Source organism: Leuciscus leuciscus (assembly GCF_965113295.1).
Source record: "Leuciscus leuciscus genome assembly, chromosome: 15".
Classification (NCBI taxonomy): domain Eukaryota; kingdom Metazoa; phylum Chordata; class Actinopteri; order Cypriniformes; family Leuciscidae; genus Leuciscus; species Leuciscus leuciscus.
Window position 1 is genome coordinate 26,081,558 of NC_138739.1, and position 14,041 is coordinate 26,095,598.

The 14,041-nt window shown below is 37.8% G+C and overlaps 1 protein-coding gene across 4 annotated transcripts in view; it reads right to left on the reverse strand.

Annotated features, from left to right (window-relative positions):
* elfn2a (extracellular leucine-rich repeat and fibronectin type III domain containing 2a) overlaps positions 1-14,041 on the reverse strand; it is a 115,331-nt gene that overhangs the window by 40,489 nt on the left and 60,801 nt on the right. For 3 of the 4 annotated variants that reach the window (XR_014197651.1, XR_014197652.1, XM_082138213.1), the window contains exon 1: positions 5,508-6,656. The exons of the other annotated variant lie outside the window; for it this stretch is intronic. The gene's annotated coding sequence lies outside the window, so the exon portion shown is untranslated. Of the gene's footprint in view, positions 1-5,507; positions 6,657-14,041 lie in introns of those variants that run through there. 4 annotated transcript variants of the gene reach the window in all.

The window sequence follows — 14,041 nt, forward strand, 5'->3', positions numbered from 1 at the left end:
TATTCGTCATGCATATTTATTACAAACACGTACATTATTAGTGTGCATGCGTCTAGATAAAAAGCATGTCGATTTTCCGTGTAATTACAGTGATACATTTACTGTGTGCGAAACCAAAGGCAGTCAAGTCAGTGATCTCTCTTAAAGGGATAGAAGATAAAAAAAATTATTCTCAGTTACTTATCCTCGTCATTGCAGAAGAGATTCGGAGATAACTTAAAGCTTAAGTGAAAATGAGAAATGTTGCCTTAATTGGCAACTAACTGGAATAAAAAAATAAAAAAAAATAAAAAAAATTGCAAAAGCACATAAAATTACCAAAACAAAAATGAAATAAAAATAAAAAGGTAATTAAAAAATATTATTATTATATAAATAATACTAAAATAACATTGCTAACGAATCGGATGGATGGATTTTAGGTTGAACCATAAAATGAACGCTTAAAGTGTATTCTGACTGAACTGGTACATTTTTACAGTTCTGAAATTCCACATTATTGTACTAAACTATGACTACTCTGATATTTTAGGAGAATTCAATTTCTTATTAACAGAAAAATGGGCCAGGTTATACAACATCAAAGCACAGACCGTATTTCAATGTTATTCTTTCGCTCTCTTTGTACGTCCGTAGGTGTGATTTTAACCATTATAGAAGCAAAGGCGTTCATGCATTTCAACGCTTCTGATGAAAGTCTCATTTAAGATAATAGCCACCTTCCATCCATCTCCATATTGAGTATTCAGCCCACCTTTCTGGTGAAAAATGGCAATTATTGACTATTGGCGGTTTCGTTTATGTGACTCATTAGTATTCCCACACCATATTTCAGACTGTAGCCAATTCTGAGTATCAGTGTATCTGTCTTTTTGTTTCTGTGATGTATTCTCTTCTCTCTCCACACAACAGTCGCATCAAGGGAATCCAAGATGCTTCTAATTACAGCAAGACAGCAGCTTCATTAGCCAGGAGTCCTGCTGAAGAGATTTACACTTCAAAAGGGCAGCGAGCGAGAGCGAGGGACAGAGAGAGAAAGAGAGGATGACAGAAGCCAAGAGAACAAGGGCTGGAAGACGCCAAGGATACTAGGGATTGGAGTTACGAACATAAGGTGTGAACGTAGAGTATGAGGAAGAAAAAGGAGCATGAAAAGAGGTAAGCAAAAATAATTGCAAATGTTTTAATGGCCTCAACACCCTACCAATGACATCATACAGTAAGCAACCAATTAAACTGAATGGATTGAAGAGGGGATGGGCTTGGAACAAACCAATCAAAACAACAGAAATATTGTACCTTTAAGCAATACACTTAGATAACAACCAATCAAAAATACATTAGCAACCCCATAGCAATGACACCTTAACCCCCGAACTATCCAAACAAACACACGCACATATATATACATAATGTCAAAAAATGAAATATGTTTTAATGAAAATTAATAGTTTCATGGCTGATGACGAGTAATATTTATGAGTTGTAAATTCACTCACTGTTGGCAGGTCTTTCAAAAGAAACGCATAGGTGGGGGAAAAAACTATTTTTTTTATTACTATTCTTTTTGATAATTTCTAGAAGTAGATTGGATTCATCACAACGAGATTCCAATTGGTTAGTGATGGCAATCTTTATTATCTGTAGTTACTGGCTGGCCATTATAAACGATAATTTTATATATGAAAAATCGGCTGTCATGAAAAAAGAGCACAAAGCAAATTCATCCTCTCTCCACTCCTCGGGGGAAAAAAAGAGAGACGCTCTTGAAACAATGCATGTAATAATTTCATCAGTGTATTTGGCGAAATGGGTTGCAGGAAATAAAATAAAAAAGCAAGACCAGAAGGGTGGATGGGCAAAGATGGGGAAAGAAGAAATAATGCGAGGAGCAAGAAGTATCTGTGGTATCAGAGAGAAAGAGAGGGCGGGAAAAGTGAGAGAACGACAGGAAAGGCCTCTAACAAATCTGATCAAAAGCTCCCAAATCTCTTGGGTCTCAGAGAGAAGGCAAGAGAGGGAGAAGTACACTGCCGAGAAGCTGCAGACTGAAAAAGGGGAAGGTTGAAAGAAATAAAAGTGAGGCAGGAACAAAGGGAGCAGGAATGACACAGCGACGGATCGTTAGCACACGGGCCTTCATCCACTTTCAGGCTTCGACAAGGGAACATTTTCTCTGCTAATGCAGGACTGCTTCCTCAACAGGAATTGTGTACGATTTTGGGTGTTTTCTAGAAGAAAACATTCAGTAAACACGTTACTTTCAGCCTCGTCTTATACTTATTAGACTTCCAGGGCCGGCTGAAAACGCCTTGCTGTGGCGGCACAGCATTTTTTAATCAGTTGAGACGCTGTATGTGCTGATACGGAAAATCCGCGGAACTGTTACTAGTATCTGATTTCGCCAATAGCATGTTTCTGAATATAAAAATGTCCACACAATGTAACGCACTTGCTCTGGCACTAGTTTTGGATAAAGAGATGTGCTTCTTCTCGTCTTTGTTATCGTAGTATACAAGCAGAATATGACGGTTGGTCGGTGTGGTATTTGTCATTTTCTGCTGTGATTGGACAACTGGATAAGAAGTGACAGTGTTGAGCGCTGCGTTTTTCCCAAAGTTTAATATTCTTCAATTTCTGCTCATTTCTGCAACACATTTCTGCTAAGTGAAATAAAGCTGAAATAAAATAAATATACATATTACTTAAACTGAAATGTTGCCAAGCTCTTTCCCTGCCAGCGTTATAATTTTCTCAAAATTTGTTCATACATTTTGTTTTTTATCAACACTTGAATGTGGGTAAGTTTCGTTAAAAAAAGCAACATTTTGAGCAAAAAGTTTTTGTCAAAGACTACATCCAGATCGGATTGAGAATGGTGATCAAAACATAGATCTAGTAGATCGAGCCATCAACACCGTCCCAAAGCTTCACAGTCCTACAGCTCGTCATGGGTCGACATTTCATTCTGTAACATTAGGCAGTTTTGATTTGTATGCTGTTTAATGTTGATGATCACGTTATTTTACACATGCATATGCTTACATGTGATATCGCTCGTTTCTGCTTCATCTTCACATGTGTTTTGATCAGAAGATTCAGTCCTCTTTCAGAAGATGCGTAATAGTGCACCCCCACCGTATAACAGTGAAATCACGGAATGCCGGAAATTTCCGTCAATGGCGGGGATGGGGAAAGAGTTAAGTTGAAGCAGTAAAATTGTTAAATAAAAACTAAAACTAAAACTGAAAAAGAAATGAAACCTAAATAGCAATATTTAAAAACAAAACTAAAAAGAAAGCACAGGGAAAATGCAAAAAAAAAAAAAAAAAAATTAACATAACTAAAAATATAAAAATAAAAGCTACTTCAAAATATTACTAAAACTATGTTAAAACTTAAACAACACTGTTCTATTTGAGTGAAATCCTTTTTACAGAATTCCACAAATTCAAAATGATTGTAGGAAATATTATAGGCCTTATGTAGCCCTTATGTACCCTTTTCAGCGCTGCGCTCTTTGTCTTTTGACTTCCGGTCTGTATTTTCACAGCGATTTTGCGTGTTTATTAATGAACGGCTCATTTTAAAATCTTCCCGGTCGACTGACATTTGTTTTGTCATCTGCTTTAAACATTACAGTCCTCATGATAACTTTCGTTAACTTTTCATTAAGTAAATCCACTTCAAAAGCTAATTACTCCTGGACAGCAATGCCATAGAAATATACAGAGCGACCGCAAAACGTAAGTTAAAAGACAATATTCTAAAGATGGCGGTGCCCTCGTTTCTCTGGCGCATAAGGTCTATAGAAGTCCACAGATTCTGTCAATAAAACTGGAATAGTCGGTCGCTAAACACAACACAACGGTGTGTGCATGGCCAGACTTACCATTGGGCTTGACTGGGCTGTAGCTCCCTTACCCTATTTCGTTTGTTTGTTTAGTTCGGTTAACTTGTTATGCCAGATATCTAGAAATTATTATCTGTATTTCCATTGTCTGGCCATGTGCGAGCAAGGGCTATAATCAGCCCAAAGTAGTGACTTTAGCGTGCGCGCACACGCGCCAAATGCGTCTTTCAGCGCTCACGGAGGAGTTTAAAAGGCTCTCCTCTCTTTGAAAGACAGAGGAGAGCACAGGATAAAATATCAATATCCTCCGACTGAGAGCTTCGAGGCCATAATCAAACGGCACAACCTGATATTTATCTTTATTTCACAAAGAATAACACACGTGTTGATCCGCATCCGCTTTAATCAGCTTCAATTAGGCTTTTAGTCCAAAAGAGCGCACATTTAGAAAAATCTTGATAAATTCTCATATGTTCACGTCTCATTACTTTACAGAGAATGATCATTTCTATACATTTTTTCACTAAATGATGTGCTCTGGAGAGTTTTGAGCGCTCTCTCCACTGCCATCACAATATAGGAATAGGCATATGTCATCAAAATAAAAAAATTAATAAAAATAAAACATTTAGGCCTACGAGTTATTTTAAAATATATTTATAACACGAGCTATCACACCAGCAAGAGTGCGGTTTTTCCGAACATCTGCACTATCGCAAATGTGACATTTATACAACAGTTCAATAAAGTTCCTGAGTAACTTTAATAGATACATTCTGTTTTTGCTCAGTCAAAGAAAATAGAACAAACAGCAGAACCGCTGCGCAGATAATATCTGCATTTTTGACAGAATCAGAGGAGTAAATTGTTCAATTAGGCTACGCATTCATAAATACAGTTGTTTGCTATGTTAAACGAATTAGGATTTTTAAACGAATCGGTTGAATAAAGGATTCAACTCCCTCATTAAGATGGACACTTGACGCCACCTACTGGCGGTGTTAGTTTCATAGTTAAAAAGTAGACTTATTTCATTTTTTCAATCATTTCATATTTCTACATAAAAAAAAAAATTACATTTAAAACATCTCTTAACACAATTTATGCAATTATAATTTGCTGTGTAAATCCATACATGCCATGTCTAAACAGCCTGCGTCAATCCAAAAATGTTTTTTATTGATACCGACTTCCTTTTATTTGGTCATAATAGCCATACACCGTGTCTTTGCATTCTGATTGAATTTGTTGACTAAATTAAAAAATCTGACATAAGAGGACAGATAGCTATGACAATGAATTTAAAAATACAGTTTTTTATTTCTTTATTATTAGAGTTTTAATCTTCTCTCAACCGAGAGAGCACATCCTGCATTATATTGTATTATAATGACTATTTAATATTAGCCTACCACTAAACTTTGACTATAGGCATGTTGCATATTAATTGTTCTAGGAACCTCAAAGCATATTTTAATTTTTGTGTAATTTGTGCTACTCCCATGATGATGTTTGTAGCATAAGTATGGCATAAACTCAAGCCCAGGGACCCCAGCCCCCTAAGTCCTGCCCTGGGTGTGTGGTCTTGTTGCTTTATAATGAATCCATGCATGCTTATCTCACATTGTGTGAGGCGGTGTGTGCGTCAACCCACCATTTTCTTGGCATCAGCAGGAGGGAGTGCAATGTAAGGAGCCTTGCTCTTTCCTTCCTCCTCTTATCTATCGCTCCCTCTCTCCTCCTTCCAGTCGTGACTGGCACAGCTCCAGCCACCTACCCTCCCAAGAACCGCTCTTTCACTGACAGGCAGGAACAGAGAACGAGGCGCATAAAGGTCTAAACAAGCACAGGGCCACATATTCAACAGATTCAAAGATGTAAAACATGATTGCTCAGGAGTTATTCTTCCTTAGCTCAGGGCAGTTTTGACTGATATAAAGAGGTCATATCATGACCAAATAAAAAATTTCTTTGGTTTTCTGAGATGAAAAGAACTTGAACATACTGTAACTTTCAGTTCAAAAAGACTTAAAGGGTTAGTACACCCAAAAATGAAAATTCTGTCATTAATTACTCCCCCTCATGTTGTTCCAAACCTGTATGACCTTTGTTCATCTTCGGAACACAAATGAAGATATTTTTGATGAAATCAGAGAGCTTTCTGAGCTTCGAGTGTGTGGAAGAACAAGTGTAAGTGCAGAAGTCGATCTTAAAATGCGGGAAGGAGTATGTGTATGAACAAGATCTAGAAGATATGAAGGAGCCAAGTTGTTAAGTGCTTTGTAAGTTAAAAGTAAAATGTAAAAATTTACACGGAATTTAAAGGTGAACTAAGTAACTTTATTACCTTAACCGAACAGCTTCGGAGTCCTTGGAATAGTTATATGACTTTTTTCGGGTTGAATGGCGTCTCGCACCCCCCAAGCGCCTGTGAGCCAAAAAACCACCATTGCAACTTTGGCCCGGCGGGGCGCTGGCCTCAGCGTCAGGAAGTATCGCGTGATATCAGGTCTCGCGATGTAAAGAATTGCTTTACGGTAAAAAAATCTGCTAAAATTCTGTCATTATTGCGCTCCCTCACGCTGTTAGAACCCGAATGAAGAAGACGTTTTAAAGAATGTCCCATCTGCTTTGATGTCATTGATCTACTAGCCTCTGGTATCTGAGAGTCGCCAACGAGTTTTTCGACAGTGTTGTCAAATATCTATTCCGAAGCTGTAGGGGGAGCTCTATAGAGAAACCTGCGAGCAAAAAGCGAGAATACAGCGAAGAAATTCCCGAAACTGCATAGCCCTGCTTTAACTGGGAGCCAATGCAAATTTTGTAAAACAGGATAAATATGTTCAGAAATGGAAGTTTTGGTAATAACTCAAGCTGTGGCATTTTGTGCCAACTGTAATTAATGAAGAGATGTCAGTCTCTGACGCTGATCATGTTTGTAAACACAGAGCAGCACTTCTGGGTTCTATGCCAGAACAGCGGCTCATTATTAGCCAGCTCCTGCGTCAGCATCACACGCGTGTGTCATGTTGCTCACATGTACAGTGTCAGGGAATCATACGGAAGAGAAGAAATTGTTGAATAAAGTCGTTATTCTTGGGTTTTTTGCGCACAAAACGTACTCTCATCGCTACATAACATTAAGGTTGAACCACTGTAGTCACATTTAACGATGTCTTCCCTTCCTTTCTGGGCCTAGAAAGTGGTAATAACGTTGCAGTCTATGTGGGTGTGTACAAAAGCTCTCGGATTTCATCAAAAATATCTTCATTTGTGTTCCGAAGATGAATGAAGGTCTTATGGGTTTGGTACAACATGAGGGTGGTGGTGGCGCAATGGATAAGACACATGCCTTTGGTGTGAGAGACCCGGGTTCGAATCCACTGTGAGACACCAATGTGTCCCTGAGCAAGACACTTAACCCCTAGTTGCTCCAGAGGCGTGCGACCTCTGACATATATAGCAATTGTAAGTCGCTTTGTATAAAAGCGTCAGCTAAATGAATAAATGTAAATGTAAATGTAATTAATGACAGAAATTTCATTGTTGGCTGAACTAACCCCTTAACTAGGCAAACATTTATAGTGTTGAACTTCCAACTTTCTCATGTCAGATAGATAAACATCTGTTGAAATATCAATAAATCAATAAATAGAATTATATTATACATCAATAATACAAATTATACATGAATAAACATGCCTATTGGGTGATCACAAACTTCAGAAACCAAAAAAGATTGGATAGATGTATTCCTTGACAAAAAACAAACAAATACAACAACAAAACAAAACAAAAAACCTAAACGAAACAAAACAAACAAAACCAACAAAACACAAAACAAAAACAAAACAAAAAAATCAACAAAACCAAACCAAACACAACAAATAAAAAAAACAAGTCAAAAAAGCACAACAAAACACAAAACAAAACAAAACAAAAGCATTTAAAAGATTTTCAAAAGTTTTCAAAACCTTATTAATGCTTTTGCTGGTGTGTGTGTCGCACCTACATCTGCATTTCCTTCCTAAGGATCACAATGTTTAAAAAAAAAAAAAATGGTGGAAATACATTTTTAGCAAGGTTCCGGATCATTTCAATCTGGCCTTAACAGTTTGATCAGCACATTTGGGTTCAGGTTGTTTTGTGAATTTGTCAAAATGTAATATAGCTTTGCAAAAGAGGTTGTAACATAGAAATCTTAAAAGCACCTGCCAAAATAAGAGTGAAAAATGGCTTTGAAAACTAAAATAGGAATGTGCTAGGCCAAAGTCAATTAATAATAAAATAATGAAATGTATTTGACCCCAATGAGCATCAGCATTGTTTCAAATGTTGTTGTTTTTTAACACCTTAGGAGAAATAAGATTAGAAAGTAATGAGACGGTTATTTTTACATTCAGCAAAAGTATAGAGCTTTAAAAATCTAAGTGGATAACATAGCTCAAATAACTTGGTTTTACAAAAACAAAGACTATGTTGTGCCAACTAAGTGCAACAGAGCTCATATATAATACATTATGGCCTGGTTCCACAGACAGGGTTTAGATTAAGCCAGGATTAAGTCTTAGTTAAAGGACATTTAAGTAGCTTTTAAAAATGTGCCTCAGAAAAAGAAAAAGAAAAACATTACTGGTGTGAAAAAAAAAAAGAAAAAAAAAGAAAGGATTTGAGTTCCTACGGAGACCTCCTGATTAACCCACCTCTCGCCATCTCTAAAATACAGCCACTTCATTTGTGCCTTTTGGGAGCTGCAATTCTGTTTTCTTTTTTCCTTTCACTCTGTACTTTGCAAGGGATTCCAAATTACACCCTAACAAGGCCAGATCCTGAAACGGTCATGAATCAGACATAAACGCATTCTGGCAAAACCCCACTAGTGATAAACGAAAAGACCAGGGAGACCAGAAAACAAGGATTATGCGGTCTGCAAACACACACACTGCGCCTGAACTTGACTGCTTGGTTTTAATAGACTCCACCATGGGTCACTGTTGTAATGACTGCTTTGTAGAATGAAACAAGAATGTAATGCTCAAGCTTTCCATTACAGCCATTCATCTCATTAAGTCTCATCAGCGGCATCTAATTTAAGCGAAATACACCAACTTGGATCGCCATGTTGCTTGGTAACTAAAACAGTCATAGAGGCAGATTGCCTCTATAAAAATAATAATTTGCTTTGACCTGCGATAAAGAGATGTGGATAGAAGGAATGCAAAAGAGACACTAATACTGGACGGACACTAATAATCGTAAATGATGTGCTAGTGACAGTTTTGATATACTGGATGCATGTTTGTACACTTAATTTTGATATTCCTGTTTAGACAAAGTACATTTTGCAAATATATGTTGATTAACTCTCATTAGAGTATTACTAGAATGTTAGGTTAGCGATAGGGTTAGGTTTAGCAGAATAAGTTGACATGTACTTGCAAAGTTACTTATAGTCAGAAGAATGACTGTTGGGGGACCATCAAAATAAAGTGTTAAGGCCCCGATATACTCACGGAGAAATTATTTTCCGTTCTTCGCTTCGGGGTGAAAAGAAGTTTTGAAAAATGTGACAAGAGGTCTGCTGTTAGCGAACACAAAAAAAAATGACAGCTGTGAGAAAACAGCAGCTGAGAAAGCATCAAATCATAGCGATGAGGATATTTGCACCAGCTCTCACAGACAGCAACATAGTGTCGGCCCAGATCCGGCCCACATCTGGTGCCATGTTGTTGTCTGGGCTACAATTCGGCACTCTAGTAAAGTCATGTCACGCTTATTTATATAGGACTTTATACAATAGATAGTTAAAAGCAACCAACTTTCAGGGCCCTATCTTGCACCCAGCGCAATTGACTTTGTACACCGACGCATGTATCATTCCTATTTTGCACTCGCGCACAGCGGACTTTTCCCTCCACAGACGCATGTCGGTAAACTAACAAATGCCTTTGCGCTCCCGGGGGTGGTTCAGCGCAAAGAGGAGGCGTGTTCCGGCGCAAACGTATTTTGCAGGTTTAGAAAACACTTCCGCCACTGACCAGGAAAAACCTAGTCTAAAGTCAGTGGCGCGTTGTGCATGTTATTCATAGGCTATTTTAAGGGCGCATGCTTGGCCATAACCAATGTAGCGTGTGCACAACGCGCATACACTTTGCTTATCTCATCTACACACAGACGCAGTTCTCATTTTTAGAAAACCATACATTATTACAAGGAAAAATATTAACACATGAGGGAAATCATTGTTGTGTCCATGAAGATGTGAAAAAATAGGCATAAATCTAGCTTACACATTTACCCAAATTATCATACGCCTGTTTAACTGAAGCTAATTTGGGTGTGTTTCTCCATCCCCAATGTCACTTCTCTGTGTTTTACGGCCCTGACGAGAACGTCGGTCTCCTCGGCTGTGAACCGCTCCTGGCGCGCGCCTGGCAAATCCGCCGTTATAATATAAATCCGCCATGGAAAAAGCGCGTCTGCTCTTAAAGGGAATGTGAGATGTCGCTCTGATTGGTTTATTCCACGTTACGCCCAAACCACACCTATAAATAATGAACCTACTTTAGACCAACCCATTTTAGATTTGCGTCGGGCGCAAGAGTCATTTATCCCGCCGGTATAATAGCAACAGCGCCCAAGACCCACCCACAAAGTTACTTGCGTTTCGTGCTTGATACTTGCGTTTCAAATCGTTAAAATAGGGCCCTCAGTTTTAAACATGAAAAAAATGAATTTAGAATTACAGCTTTCAGTTTCTATACTTTAAAGCAGCTCTCCAGTGTATTCACGTTTTTACTCGCAGACGTCGAACCTCGACGGACTGAACAGAAGAAATGAACCAGAGAAGATTTCCACGTCAACGAAGGTGGAGCCTCAGAGCCACACCTACCTATTATGAAATCACCACCGACCAATGGTAGTTCAAAGGTGTTTTTCTTTTCTGGAAAGTTCACTTTGGCTAACTGTTTCGAACTACCAAAATGAACTCCAAACGAACATCGCTTTGGCCGGATTTTGTTCGAAATGACTTCGTTTGAAGTATATCAGGGCCTTTAGCAGATATTAAGCAGTTCAGACAGTCTACTAATACTCTAATGACTGGTAGTTGACATGTAGTTGCATTAGAATTCGTAGAATGTCTAAAGTGGACTATCGAAATAACGCGCTACTTGTATTTTAATCACTGATGGTGAGAGTGATGTTTTAATGTAATGTAAAAATTTAATTATTTAATATATACAATTCTTAAAAAAGAAAAGAAAAATTACATTAAAACATCACTCTCAAAACATCACTCTCCTGGATATATATATATATATATAATAAATGTAAAATTATTTATCCAAAATATAAGGGGTTTATAACTTCTTGAGGGAGGCTGCGCTTATATACCGGTCTAATTTATTGGCTAAGACTAGCGGAAAGGATTGAGAACGATTACAGTACCTTTAAATGTATGTTTATGATGCACGTTTGCATTAAGCTGAACTCAACTTTGTTGCATTGCCAACTGTCACTGCAACTTGCCAACTCTCCCTGAAAATGATTGACTTCCAGTCGCCTTGTCACTGAAAATGGCTACCAGTGTGAACGATCCTTCAGATTTCAATCTAATAAGTCCACCTACATAATTATGCATATATTTAGGTGGTGAAAATTGAATCATGTCTGAGTGCTCATAAAAACAGCACCGTAGCCATCCTGCAGTCTGTGCGCCATGAACCGAATCTGAACTGCCGTACAGCCGTTGTTCCGCATCCAGTCAAGCATCTCCACGGCCTCTGGTTTAAAATGATTAAGCACTGCATAAAATGGAACAAATCTCGCTGTCTGGCTGACAAGCCCTGCTCGATGCATCATAAACCTGCATTGTTGCATTCATTAACCGCGGCTTGTTATGTTGTGTGAAAGAGATATGCGGGGAGAACGGGCACTGGCTTTTGTGTATTATTAAGCAGGGGTTGGATATCCAACTGCGCAGTTTTAAGACCACTACAATGGATGGTAATTGTATGGAGGCCTGACAGTGGAGCACTGCTGACGACTGCAGAACAAACCTGCCGTGAGCTTGGTGCAACCTCACCTACTGGACTGCAATTAAACTCCATTGGATACTGGGAAGGTTTTTGTTGCTGAGATTGAATGGAGATCTTTGTCTTCATGGCTCAGATAATTTGGTCTCTGATTATCAGGCGAGAATGTGGTTCATATCTAAATTTCTTGACTTTTGGTTGCATATTTCAGATTTTTTTGGTTGCAAAATTTGCTGAGATGATATGATATATGATATGATATGATATATGATATGGTATGATATAGCATGATAATATGACATGATATATGACATTATATGATTGATATGATGATACATTTACATATTTAATTACATTTAATTAATTTCATGTCTATTATTTAGAATTAGTTCTTCCAATTAAGGACGTATTAGTTTGTCCCCAAACTATATCTAAGTAAACCATACATAACAGAGATTAACGTTCTCAATCTCCTTATAAAAAAAAAAAAAAACTAAAGCTCCTCATTACATTTATTCCACAGGATTTAGAACAGTGTTAGAAAGATAAAATGACCACAGAGAGAGGGAGAAGGTGTGTGTGGGTGTGTGTGTAAGCTTAGGTGTCTCACTGCTGCTGATGTGTGTGTATGAGATTAGGAGGTAATCAGACATGGTCCAGGTTTAGCCACAAGACAAGTAATTGGCCCCAGCCGTATCAAATGTGACGCATACACACCACCACACACATACTACGTCCAATACAGATGAAGGAGGTGTTTCAGAATATCACCTTATCCTACCGTCCCACTTCCTGTGAACTTCCTTTAACCCAAGACACTAACCTGCATATAAAGCAACCTAAAGCATGACTGAGGAGATACCATGACTTCGTAATGTTGTGGTAAATAAAATTAAATTAAAAAAGGGTCTACCTGATGGCTAACATTAAGACAACTAGCTTAAACATATTAGCGAGTGTCATTAAACTTGTTGTTAGAGTATTCTTGTGGCCACAAACTGAACTGTTTTTCTTATTATTAGATTTTGAAACATGATTAGCTGTAGCATCATTAAAAAGAAATGAAGGCTGCCTCCTAATACCAAGTATACGCACTCATTTTCTTGTATTATGTCAATACGCTTAATTAAATGAATAAATATTCTTCAAAAGAGCCAGGGGCAAGTTTTTAAAACAGCAGTACCGACAACTAGCAGTTACCTCGCCGGGTTAAATGCTCTTCACCCATGAGAGAGCCACCCTGAGCTAATCGTTGCGATTCAATGCTCGATAGGAACATGAACAAAGAATGAATTAGGCCACAAATTGTGAACCACAGTCCTGAAATACATTCGTTATTACTCAGTGGTCCTTAACGAAAAATAACAACACTAGTCATTCATGTCTACACTGAATCAATCATCCCACTCAGACTGGAGGTTAGCTGATTTTCCAATATAGCCAAATTCACAACTAATACATCTAAGGCTATAAAATCACAGAAAGGCAACAGTGTTTGGATTTGATCCTATTCCGCATTTGAGATCTATGCTAACACTGCTAATTAGTTATTTGTAAACAAACTCCATGAAGCTTCATTAAAAGTGTAGCTTACAGGATCAGTGTTGATCAGTAGAAGAAATGTTATAAACCTATACAGTAACTACAGTTTTCAGTATACAGTAAGTTAACTTTTTCAAAGCAAATTAGATTTAGCGGTAACAGGCTTCTTTTTCCAACAATTAGCAATTTAGCATGACAAAGTGCAATTGCAGTTTTCTGTAACAATGTATTGTGCTAACAGCATTAGCCAAACAGCCTGAGGCAATAAAATGCACTCAAAAAAAAAAAGCAATAAATGGCTATAGCAATGGTTTGTTTTAGCTGAAAAGAAAGAGACATATCAATGCCAAGAGTTTATACGGTTTGTTGTTGGTTATTGAGAAAAGTAAGACAAAATGATACATCACAGCTGTCACAATTGTATTGCAATTTGCGCTAACAGCATTAGCCAAACATTTGTGGTAATAATCAAACACACTCTCCAAAAATTGCAAATGCCTATTATAGCAACCGTTTGTTTTAGCGGAAACAGACAAGAAACAAACTATTGGCATTGATAGTGTTTGGTGAAGCAACTACTGAGCAAAGTTTGACAAAATGCTATATCACT